The sequence below is a fragment of the Ursus arctos genome, unplaced genomic scaffold (assembly GCF_023065955.2).
Source record: "Ursus arctos isolate Adak ecotype North America unplaced genomic scaffold, UrsArc2.0 scaffold_33, whole genome shotgun sequence".
NCBI classification, from domain to species: domain Eukaryota; kingdom Metazoa; phylum Chordata; class Mammalia; order Carnivora; family Ursidae; genus Ursus; species Ursus arctos.
Genome location: NW_026623019.1, coordinates 13737492 through 13750453, shown reverse-complemented (window position 1 = coordinate 13750453; position 12962 = coordinate 13737492). Strand labels below are relative to the sequence as shown.

At 39.0% G+C, this 12962-nt stretch overlaps 1 pseudogene; it reads left to right on the top strand.

The window, feature by feature from the left end:
• The first annotated feature begins 11810 nt into the window (after window positions 1-11810).
• LOC123002090 (ATP synthase F(0) complex subunit C2, mitochondrial-like) lies at window positions 11811-12274 on the top strand (annotated as a pseudogene).
• Window positions 12275-12962: the final 688 nt, after the last annotated feature.

Genomic DNA, 12962 nt, shown 5'->3' with positions numbered 1-12962 from the left:
AAAGCAGATGGGTGGTGAAGGAGAGATGCTGTCATCTTTGTGTGTTTGCTCTAACATCCTCAGGATTCAAAAGGAGAGAAAAACAAAACACATCGTTATCTGAACTGAGCATTTAGAAATGCAGGCTTCGTAGTTTAACCAAGTAGCTCACTTCAGCAGGCCAAACGGTTAAGTGAGGGCCATTCCCCGAGGCCCTCGGAGTAACCCAGCAAATGCTGAAGAAAACAGGAAGTAGGGGCCCCTGTCAAGTGAAGGGATGTCTGATTTTAATCAAGAAACTGAGGATAAGTATATCTTTGAAGAGATTATATCATCCTGTAAATGATCTCTTTTAAGTTTGTGGTATATGCTGGGCTGGCACTGCCTTGGGAAAAAAATACTCAAAAAAAAAAAAAAATCAAGCTCTTTTTTTTTTTTTCTAACACTGTATTCACTTTGAGTTTTTCTTTTAAAATTCTTTTCCTGTGAGATTTGTCATGTACAAAGAAGATTATATGAGCTATATACTTATGTGTACATGTGTGTATATAGGTAGACAGATATTCTATTCTGTTCCATCTATATTTTGGTCTTTTTCTTAACCAGTACCATAGAATCTTAAATTCCAAAGTTGTGTAATGCATTTTGATATCAGCTAAGGCAGTTCCAACATCTTCAAGTCTGTCTGGACCAAGACACTGATAATTTTCAGTAGTTAGGAAACAGCTAGTCGCATTTCCCACATTGGCATGACACTTTACGGAAGGGTTCTAGAATAGGTATTGTGGGTTTTAGTCATTATGAAAAATTAGATGACAGAGTTACAGAAGGGCCTATTATAATACTGTGTATCTGTTCTGTAGTGGCTATTAACTTTCCTATGACTCATCTGACGTTGAAAATTTATAATTCCAGTTTAAAAAATTAACAGCCCTGAGTTTAATCTGTATGTATATGCAAGTTAATCACTCCGTATTAAGTTCTCCTATCTAAGTTTATTTCAAGGATTTCAAGTAATTTTGCCAATTAAGAATCTAAGATAAATGTGTGGGTGTCATTGCATGTTTATGGGCGGTGATAAATATGTGCATTCCTAGTTCAAAGAACAGAAGGGATTAAAATGCTAAATGGAAAATTCTAATTAAGATTTTGTTACACACAGAGCATTGTAATAAGTTCTGGGGTATAAGATTAACCTTGTATACAAGGGTCTAAGAAGCAGTTTGGAAAAACGAACTTTCCTTTATATATAAAAATCTCAGTGAACAACCAGGGCTGAATAGTAAATGTGAAATGAACAGGATTGCTGTTTAGAGGAAGGGGTGACGAACAAGAGATGGGGGCCATTGCAAAAGGCTTTATTGAGGCCTTAAAACAGAGTAACACTCACAGAGAGAGAAGGCGCAAAAGGGTATTCCAGAGATGGGCAGCATCACTAGCCGATACAAAGAGACAAGAATGTTCATAGAGGACTTGCTGATGGTAATTTTAAGCTATATGCAAAATATATGAAATTATATTACAGGAATATAGACAGGATATACTTGTGGCCTTGTAGGGGCCTTCTGTGGGTGTAGGGACTGGCTCAGGTTTGTAAACTGGATGAGGAGGTAATGTTCCATGGGCAATAATGATATTAGGCTTCTGCTCATCCAATTTTAATACTTTTTATTATGTATATCAAACCATGCTCTTGTTCACTGTCCATCTATTTTTCCTTTAGAAACACCTTGGTATATTAGCCATCACCACAGATCCCTAATGGTTTTTAGTATTGCCCTTGCCGTGTGCTATTCTGGAATCCTGTCATTCCTACTGACAACAGTTCTCGAACGATATTGTCTGTCATCAGCCCTGCTGCAGCCACCGGTGAGCTGCTCAGACATGCCAGTATTTCTATCACTAGCATATTCCTTATGAGCTTAATGGTGACAGCATTCTCTGGCCCTTCTGAGAGCATTCTCTGGTTTCCAAAGAACCCAGCCAGTTGGTGGGCTCTCAAGGGTTATACAATAGAACCATTCTAGCATGTTCACTCCTCTGAGCCTTTTGATCACTTCCTCAAAACTCTGCCAGGGTGGTTCTGTCATTTGCACTTAATTTAATATGAGCCTTTTGTTCCCCCACGAGCTTCTAGTAACCATCCCGGCAGTATATTAGGACCCTTTCCAGGTGCTCTTGTCAGTCATGGGAGAATGCTCTCTTATAGGCCAATTCTCCTTTACTGAGCTTATCTTTCACAACCCTCAGCCCCTACCCCAGTCCAGTACTATCAAGATCTACTTCCTGGCATGGTCTCCCAACCCCTGCTTTCTTTCGCTGCAGTTAATCGTGTCCTGAAGTTGCTTTGGAACAATTCCTTTTTTCCTCTAGCAAGAAAGTAGTTCCCTAGCTGGCCTGTGCTGAGACTTGATCCTACTTACAGAACTAGAAGACAGGAGATGAAGTGGGTCAGATTTTGAAGAGAAAAATTACCATCTTCCAGGGATCCATCTCATTGATGTTTTGGCATGGTCTTCAGGCAAGAGAAGGCTGCTATTCTTCAGCAAAACAAAGTAGGCCATACCCACAGTCCAGAGGTTCAGAGGAATCTGGGGGTCCCCTGTTCTTGAGTACAACCAACCCTATGTCCCCATTCAGTGCCTTAGGGCCCCACTCTTTTCCTATCAGGGTTTTGATTTTAGCAGTAAAGACTTGCCAAGGCTGTGAATTCAGTCTTCATTATAGTTCTACTATTTTTACAGTAAAGTGCATGTTAATAGGAAAATATGTATATATTATATATTTTATATAATTATATTTAATTAATAATTTATATATGGATATATAGAAAATATTTAAGCCATATATATATATATATATGGTTTCTACCCCAGGTTCCTGACACAGAACTCCTAAATCCTAAAACTTTGTGATTTCCTCAGTGATAAGAGCACTAGGAGCATCTTTTGTTCTAATATTTGGTCCTTGAAATTGGCTCCTGACACAGAACCCCTAAATCCCTTGGAATTTACTAGATGCTAGCAGTATCTTTTGTTCTAATGAGGTGACTCTTGGTGGGCTCCTAGATGGCGTTGGTCACCGGAAATATTTAGCCATGCTTAGGAGCTTCGTAAAATGAGGCCATCTGGGTGAGCCTTAGTCCACTATGACTGGTGCCCTTATAAGAAGAAATTAGTACACAGATTGCACACAGACAGAAGGATGACTGTGTGAGGACACAGCAAAAAAAGTGACCATCTACCAGCCAAGGAGAAAGGTCTCAGAAGAAGCCAAACCTGCTAACAACTTGATCTTGGACTTCCAGCCTCCAGAGCTATGAGAAAACAAATTTCTCTTGTTTAAGCCACCTAGTCTGTGGTGTTTTGTTAATGCACCCCCCCCCCCCCGCAGACTCACACTGACAAACATATCAATGCCCCCTCATGGAAGCAGGAGCACACTGGGGGCAACTTGGCATGGAGTGGAAACCAAATTGGAGGGCATGTAGAGAGAGCACCTGCGGTGTCTGCTCTGGCCTGGGACCCTTAATTCCCAGGAAAGCATTTCTAGAATGTGTGCTTCTTGCCTCTACAAGTTTGGCCTTTGCTCCATTAGACATTCTGGTTTCCAGAAAGGACATAATAAAGGTTCTACTGGAACCCGAAGCTATGACTCATACTTTGTCAGAGGGGGCTCTGGGGCATTTACTAAGGCTTACTTTTATACAGTAGAGGCGGAAACACATATATCTGGACCTTGGGAGATTCATCTGGATATATCTTGTAGTTCTACGCCTGGAGATAACAATGAATGGGTTGATACAGCAACAGCCATAGGATGAGGGCAAGGTATCAAGAGCACAGGCCCTTCAAAGTTGAGGAAATGGGTCACTCCACAAAGTGATCAACCTAGACCAGGTGCAGTTTAACCAACAATGAGGAAAATCTGGGATAATTAATAGAGAAGTGAGAAGAGCCCTTAGTTGATTGGTTTCTATTGAGAACTCATTCCTTATTTCAGTATATCTTAAATTCTATTTTTGTATTTGCACAGACAAGGGATTTACATCACAGTTCTAAAAAATAAAAGATATAGCCATATTTGAGGCATCGTGGTCTATAGATGGGAAAATACACTAAGTAATCACACAAGACAGCATCTCTTTGCTTCTGTAAAGGACTCATTGTAAGACTCACATACAGTCTTTTAGGTTTATTCTGATTTTATATGTTTTTGTTTCCAAATCTAAGTAGTGCATGTCACTGAAAGGGTGTTCTATATAATACAATATCGATAATGCAAAGTTGATCTTGCTTAGTCATTTCTAATCATAGCTCTATTGCTGGCACAATTTTAACTTTACTTGAGATTATAATTGTATATATTCATTTCCTACAAAAAATTTACTATGAATCTATAACTCAAAAATCATATTTTAAGTATCTTATACATTTAAAGAAAATTGTCACAATGCTGGTGATTCAGCTCTCAAACTTTTAAGAATAAAATATAGAAGTTGAGTTCCTATTTTAGAAAAAGGAACAAAATGGTAAAAGCAATATTACAATGTTGTTCTTTTTCAAATTAGGAATACTTTGAGTAAATATATACAAAAGCAGACAATTATGTTTTTGATTCTGTCAAGCATAACAATGAATGTGAAATCACTTGGTATAATTTTTAATAATAGAAATTGAAATTTTTGCTTGTGTGACTCTATAAGTGATTTAAGAAAATTACAGCTTACTGCAGGGATGAATTCATTTAGAGACATTGTTGTTTATAGCCATAGAATGGAAAATACTCCAAAATAATTCAACCTATGGTAGACTAATCTTCAACACATTTTCAAAACTAAAATAAACATCTAAATAAATCTTACATTATGTTCTATATGAATAATTATTTTGAAGTTAGTTTCACAAATGTTTTATTTATACCCAGTGTTAATTAACTTCATAACCTATTAATTAAAACAGCAGAATTCCATATTGTAATACAAATGTAGAGACAATTTGCTTCCCAGGGAGCCAAGCTAAGTTAATATTCAGAGCCTAGAAACAGAATATAGACAAAAATATTAATGTCCCAACTCAGCCAACCTCCAGTGAACACACGCAGGAAAAAATAGATTAAACAAAATTTTTAAAACTGAAAAACATAGGGTATTAGTTCATGATGAAAGATGAAACAAAAATTGCATAATTCTTACATAATTTGACAAGTTATGAACTGATGGTGGAAACATTTTGTAAAAACACAGATTAGTATATGTTCTAATATTACCTCATTTAAACCTATTCTCACTCATGAATCTACCGACTTCCTCATTTTCTCTGACCTGCAGAAACTCTCTCTTATTCTTCATCCCTCAGTGTCTCTGATTGTCCCTAGGGAAGTCACAGAGTCTAGTAGCTGAGAATAGTTACTCAGAGGACAGACATCCACTTACCTTCTCATCTAGGCAGCCCATAGCAATCAGCCAGACAGTATTTTGGGTCCTGAGGATCCGGTGTGAACAAAAATCCATATACCTGTCTTCATCAACATTTTATTTTCATTGGTGTGATAGTCATAAATAAGTTTAAAAGAAAGTAAGTAATGATTTTAAAATCGTAGATCTTACCATGCAACTCTAAGTTATTTACCATACTAAACCTCAGCTATGTCTTTAACATGTAAATGGGTATGTGTATGTGTGTGTGTATATAATATATTGCATATATTATGCACAATAAATATATGCTATATATGTTATTATATGCCACATATAATGTTATATGTTATAAATAATATATAATATATTATATGATATATGCTATATATGTTATATGTAATAAATAATATACGTTATATATAATGTTATATATCTTATATGTTTTATATATTATATATAAGAGTATATATATTTTGTTCCTTGAGATAAAATTAGCCTTTATTAGAAGGGAATTATAAATCACAATTAGACTGGGCGAAGGGCCTTATGTAGACAGAAATCAAGCTCATGGAACCAAACATACTCTGATTTGGGATACAAATTGCCTCTGTTGACATGATCAGTTATAAAGAAAAATATGAATTATGGCTAATCCAGTGAGCAAAGAACCTTGTTATCTGACTGCTTGGACTGATTCCCCAGAAAAAATTAGAACACATCCTGTTCTTTATCATAAGTTGCAGACTCTTTCTCTGTCTTTCCTGACATTCGGTGTGAAGATGGTCAAGACTCTCCAACGTATCAGATCATTTTACTAAGGAGACCATCATTTTGTGTTAACTCCAAATCCCAGAAATCTTAATTTAAAAAAAAAGGTATTAAAATTGCAGCCATATCTATCGTATGAAATGATGTTCACAGATTTTGCCTTTTATTAGTCACTGAGCTTGTGAATAAACTCGGGGTTCTTTTTTTTTCTTTTCCTCTGATCTTCCAGCCACTCTGAAACCTCTTACAGGAGAGAAGCACGTGCTCAGAAGCTGCTCGTCTCAGGCAGGTGTTAAAGTCAGGCGTTGCTTACTGACCCTCCAGACGGTGGAAAGCTTTGTTTCTTCCACTTTATCTCGTAAGCTTGTTGTGACGTTAAAATGGGATAGTCCATGCAAAATTCTTTGCACACTGCCTAGTATATAGTACGTAATCAATAAGTATTAGCTAGGGTTATTATCTGACCCCCTTCTCTGTCCTACTGGGCTTTACCATAATTTAGAACCTCAGTACTTTTTGCCTTGCTACATGCACTGGCCTCCCCGAAGGTCCTCCATATCTAATACAACTCACCCCCACCTTCCATACATGTTATGTATTGCTGCCAGATCAAATGTCCTGATGAATAACTGGACCCTCTAGGTTCCTGATCAAATGCCTTTAATGACTTCACGCCTTAATCAAGCACTCAAGACCGGCCATCACCTCAATCACTTTCCCTTTCTAATTTTAGTGCCCTTTATGCTTTATACTGAATACTATATTCTGGTTCAAACAGCTTGTTTGCTGTTCTTCTAAGCGACTCAACATTTCCTTTCTACCTGGAATGCCGCATTCAATGCCTCCCCCCCCCCCCCAGCTGGCCCACATCCATAGTCCTCATCCTCCAGATGTCTCTTCCTCATAATCTACTCCTCTGAAAGCGTGTTTTCTCCCTTCTTTTACTTTCCTCATAGTCCTTCTCAGTCTCTACGTTTCACCTTCTAGCATTGTTATTTGCGTACCTGGTTTATCTCTCCTAGTCCAGTGGAGGTCCTTGATGGAAGAATCCATATCCGGTTCGTATTTTTATTCCCAGAGTATCCACACTGAATAAATATTTGTTGACTAAATGAATGAATGAACTTTCCAGTTCTCTAGGCCAGCAAACTGAGCAGGTTAAATGTCAAATATAAATAATATTTTACTACAAGGCTGGTTTCTTAACCAGAGAGGTGCTGACTTAATTTGTAATATGATTTATGGAGAACAAGGGAGATCACCTTGTTCCAAAATATCTTCCAGACCTCAATATTCTACAAGTAGAAAGCCAAGAAGAGTTGATTTCCTTAGTCTTCTTAATGGCTTTAACTCAGTTTAGGTTTCAAGAGACAGGTACTTGCTAAATAAAGTTGCTTGCTAGATTACAGACCATGCAAGAGACAAGGAAGGGTAAAATGCACAGAAAGAGGGCACAGAATGGTGGAGAAGACACCTTTTTCCTACATTGAACTTTTTAAATGGATAATCCTGTTTTAGTATTTGGCAGTTATCTAATTTCTCAGTAGCATGTGTCATCATTTACCCAGCATGAGCCAGACTACCAGCAACTTCCAAGAACCTGCCAGGGGGCAGAATCAGAGGGTGTAGCTGAACCTGGAGATAATTTGAGGGAGCTCAAAGGCAAGCAAGAGTCAATGTGATGAGGGGAATGGCAGGGCCAGGAAATAGAATATGGGACTCGAGCAATTCATATTGTTTCACCCATGCAAATTCAGAAGTCACTGCTGAGTCAAAGCAGGCGTGAGCAGTCATGTGGTACCTTGGGAAAATCCTCAGCCACGGAAACAATTATGTTAAGTTGGGAAGAGAGAGTCACGGAAGCAGGCCTGAAAGGGAAATAACCCTGTCAAACTGGAAGAAAAACTGAGACCCACATGACCTTGTATTAGACACTGTATTGTGCTATCCTACTTATATTCCTATTTATGCCATACGCAGAGCTCTTCAGCATACCTTCAGGACCTTTTATAATTGCAACATGTTATTCATGCTGCCCGGATGTCTCAGGTTTCCCTGACCTCAGACCATAGAGAAAAGAATTAAGTAACACTTTCTTTTTATTCCTAAGTCATGATGGCAACAGGCCATCCACTTGATTGGTAGAAAGTAATGATCATGAAAGTATAAGGCCACCTAAAGTATCTCCCGTGCATCCTAAGTAAGTTTTCAGCTACAGCCAGGATATGAGGTCTGTGACCAGTGCTGTCCTGGGGTGTGTTCCAGCTGTGCACGTCTCTTCTCAAATCTGTGTTCAGTGGATTTATGATGGTAGCTTGACATTGGATATGGGGACAAAAACTAAGAGCCATGCCTTTTTCTCACTCATGGAAAGCCGGTTGGTAAACTTTACCAGCACACCACCACATTTGTGCTGGTCTTTTTTTTTTCTGCCAGCTCTCATTTGTGGTTTATTCCACTGCCCATGAAGCCATCTGGAAGAGCTACACCATCGTCACTCTTTTCCATGAGTTCAATAGTAGTGCCCATAGTATTGTTTCCAGATGCTTCAGAAGCTTCCAATCTTGGGATTGCCAGAACATTCTTGGATTCCATGCAAAGATGGGGAGAATAACCTATCTCAACTCTTTATTTTGTCACCAGGGCTCTACAAATGCTATGTATTCCCATGTTTTCTCAGTCTATCTTACTGAGTTCTCTATGGTGTCCCAAAGTGAATCCAACAAGCCTTGTAGGAGATAAGCACTATTTCATCCCTTCTCTTATTTGTTTTGCTCCGTAAGGGCCTCCTGCCAGCTATGAAGATGTGTTTCTCCTTTCCTAGGAACAAAACAAAAAACTTGAGGAATGGAGCAGATGGAGTCCAGCTTACCCAGAAAACAAGCCAGCTATTTGAATTTATTTTTAAAAACTATGCACTGGTTGTTCTAGATATATATTTTTTGCCTCCTTTCCCAGATGACCTTTCACCCTTTTTCATCCTGCTCTGTGTTCTGGGAAATTATTACATGGGGCTTCTTCAGTGGTTCCCTTTTCCTCTAACCACCTCTTGAGTTTGGCCAAAGGAAAACACTAGAAGGAGATTTGGAAGTCAGTGTTGAATGGTCTTCTCTGTAGAGCTCCTCTCTCTGGGTTCTCATAACTGTTCTCTCCTCTGTCCCTCTGGTCTAGGGAAAGAAACAGCTCCTTATTGTTGGTGGTCCCAGGAAATAGCACCATTCCTCACCGTATACATTTAAAAAAGAAATCTTCTCTATTAAAATCTCACTAATTATCCAGTTTGAGTATGCTGTCTTTATTCTGCTAGAATCCTGGCTGATAGGCTAGTCACGTGCAATCATAACCTTTGAAGTTTAATGTTCTTCTCACTACAGAAAGGTATATTTCTATTTGGTATATTTAGGAATCATATACTCATGTTGTTTCAGCTATTGAAAAGAACTAATAATGATTCTGCCAAAGATAGCTGTTTATTTGACCTTAATTATTGTATATCTGCCCCACCTGTAATTTCACAAGATCTTGTCAGAGTTTCTTAATTTTTTTTAATTCATAACTCCACTTGAAATAAATAGGTACTTGAAGAGAAAATTAGGGGCAATAAAGGAATATTGAGGACACAGAATCTTACCATACATGTGAAAATATTGTTGATACATATTGGTATAAGAAAGATTCAGCAATTTGGGGCACCTGGGTGGCTCATCTGGTTGAGCGTCCAACTCTTGGTTTGGCTCAGGCCATGATCTCAGGGTTGTGAGACAGAACCCCCCGTTGGGCTCATGCTCAGTGCTCAGCACAGACTCTGCTTGAGATTCTCTCTCTTCCTCTCCCTTTGTCCCTCCCCCTGCACACACTCTCTAAATACATACATACAATCTGTAAAAAAGAAAAGAAAAATCCAGCAATTTTATCAGAGTATTAAATACACAGTGAAGAATTGGAATAAGCTATACCGCACGAACATTATCTCGAGATTTAGTTAAAGTGAAAACCGGGTGTGTAATTTTAGGTTTAACACGGGGAAGGGTTGGAAAATGCACTCTGATGTTAGCAGGACCTTCAGTCTCACATTATTTGGGTGAATAGGTTCTGGAAAATATTATCCTGATCACCTATCCAAAAAGCAACAAGTGGAACAATTCAGGTGAGGCATGAACCAGGATACGTTTTAGACTCTCTAACCCTCTATGCCCCAGGCCGTCCTGAATCAGTCATCAAACCAAGGTGCTGCTCTAAAGCTGAGGCAGTGTCCAGGGTGAGAAAGACAAGGCACCCTCACCCTGATCTGCAACCAGAGACTAAGGGGAAGGTTCTATGACATGACTGACTCACTGTGAAAATGTGGGAAAGGAAATATTATTTCATTATATTGTATCCCAGTGACTACATAGTTGGTAAAACGTATGTATTCAACTGCATAAGAATTACGTTACCTTAAAATTTCCCTTCCTAATGATGTCTTTTCTACTATCTTACTTAATGGCTCTAAAGAACGTGATCTCATAACTCTGTGTTTAAGTGTAGTTAACAAAATAACATGATAAAAGTGGAAAACAAAACAATAAAAACAAAAATGAAAGAAAAAAGAAAAATATGTTAAAAAAACAATGTGATGCATGAAGGGGAAGGCTTAAGTTATTACCTTACCCATCCCATCCTCCAAAGGGCCTAACCTAATGATTTGAACGTTTTAGGACTTTGATACTTGTTTATTAAATTTAATGCAAATATTCAAAATGAAGTTAAAATCAGACTGGCTACTTCTGGAAGAGTTCCAGACTTAAGCATTTGGTTTTCTTTACATGTCACGAAAAATTAATCTGTTTACAGAATCTTGGTGACTCTAAGAAATCCAATGAATCTCTCAAGGAGCTGAAGATTACCTTAAAAGGATTGTCATCTGAGCCATGACACAGGTAGCCATTGTCCCTGATGCTTCCTTGCCTGGAATTGTTCCTGATAAAAATGCAAGCTCATCCACCCTGTGTGACTAAAGGTATTAAAAGCGATGAAGAATATGGACAGGGTAAGCCATGATTAATTGCTTAGTACAATGAAACTAATCCAAAATGTACATGCATCTTATTTAGTGCTCATTATGAAAAAGGGGATCTCTGATGTTTTAACACACCTTTGAAACTATTACCTTCCTAAAAATTTCCACTCAATGAGCTCTCAACTCATGAACGGCGATAATTCTAGGGAAATTGAATAATCTAAATTAATCAAATATAAACTTTCCCAGGTTGTTATATTTATCTAGCATCAACAGTTTTGATGAGATCTAATTATACTGCTGTTTTTTTATTTAGAGTTGCCTGTAGGTTGATAAGTTAAAATATTTTCTTTCTTCTCTCGAGCAAGCAAAACAAAACAAAAAATACCTTCCCATATGTAAATCAAAACATCAGAGACCCTTGAACCCAGAAGTGCCAGGACAGAGCTGAGAATCAGTACAGAGCCAAGGTTGCAGCAGTTTCTGACAAAAATGAGGGGTGATTTGAGGATAGAAATGGTAGAATTTGTAGCAAAGTTGGTGACCTGGGTTGGCAAAGGAAGACAAGACATTTTCAATCCAGTTGTATTATTCAGGATAAGGTAAGCTATATTGTAGTTACAAGATGACCCCTGAACCCCCGTCTGTCTTCTCTGCACTGGGAGCAGCTCTCTTTCCCTGTGAAATGGACGCCTGTGCATCGTTCGTCTCCACCCCCTTCTTCGTCAGGAGCACCTCTCCGCTCTTGAGCTGATTACTGTCTGTAGTGGTGCTAAAACCACCCAGAGACACTGACAGATGAGAGCCTTAGCAGCCCGGCAGCTGCAAATCCCCTGACCTCACTTATTCAGAACCACATTCTGAACCAGTGTCATTTCAAGGGATGTGGACACAGCAGCCGAGTTCACTGGGGCTGGGGCTGCCATGGTAGGGTGGCTGGCTCTGGGGCTGGAATTGGGACTGTGTTTGGGAGTCTCATCATTGGTTATGGCAGGAACCCTTCTCTGAAGCAACAGCTGTTCTCCTACACCATTCTGGGCTGTGCGCTCTTGGAGGCCAGGGGGCTCTTTTGCCTGATGGTGGCCTTTATCATCCTCTTCGCCACGTGACAGAGCCATCTCCACCTCCCATCGGTCTTTCTTCCCCTGTCCCATCTGCCTTCTATGTTCCTTTTCCTATACCTCCCCAGGCAGGCTGGAGAAAGTGGTTGGCTTAGGGTTTAACAGAAGCAAGACAAATAAATGCTGTATTGATAAAAGAAAAGAAAAAAAGACCCATGAGATCTCACCAGCTTAATATATAAAAGTTGGTTTCTTGTTCACCCAAGTCAGATATAATCTGGTAGCTCACTAGAGCAGTGTCCTTCCCTGTGACAGCTCAGATATCCAAGCTCTTTCTATCTTGTAGCTCCACCATTGAAAATTCTTGGTTTCCAGGGTGGCTGGTTCAAGAAAAAGGAGAGCTGGGGATTGTCTGGGCTTGTCACTGCAGAGGCTCCAAAGTGGTATATGTCCTGAGACGCAGACCATAGAATTTGTTAAATATTGCCTGGGCTTTCCTACCTATCCCAGTCTCCATGTAGACTACTTTTGGCCAGTGGGCTATGAACCAAAATGGTGTGTCACCTCTGGGATGAAGCATTTAAGAGCCATTGTAGGGTTCTTCAACTCTTTCTCCCTCTGTCATGTGACTACAGTTCCACATGGTAGAACTATAAAGTTTATTTTTGTTGTCATTTATGGGGTTTTTGTTTTGTTTTGCTTCGTTTTGAGAACCTGATCCTGAAGTCATTGGAAG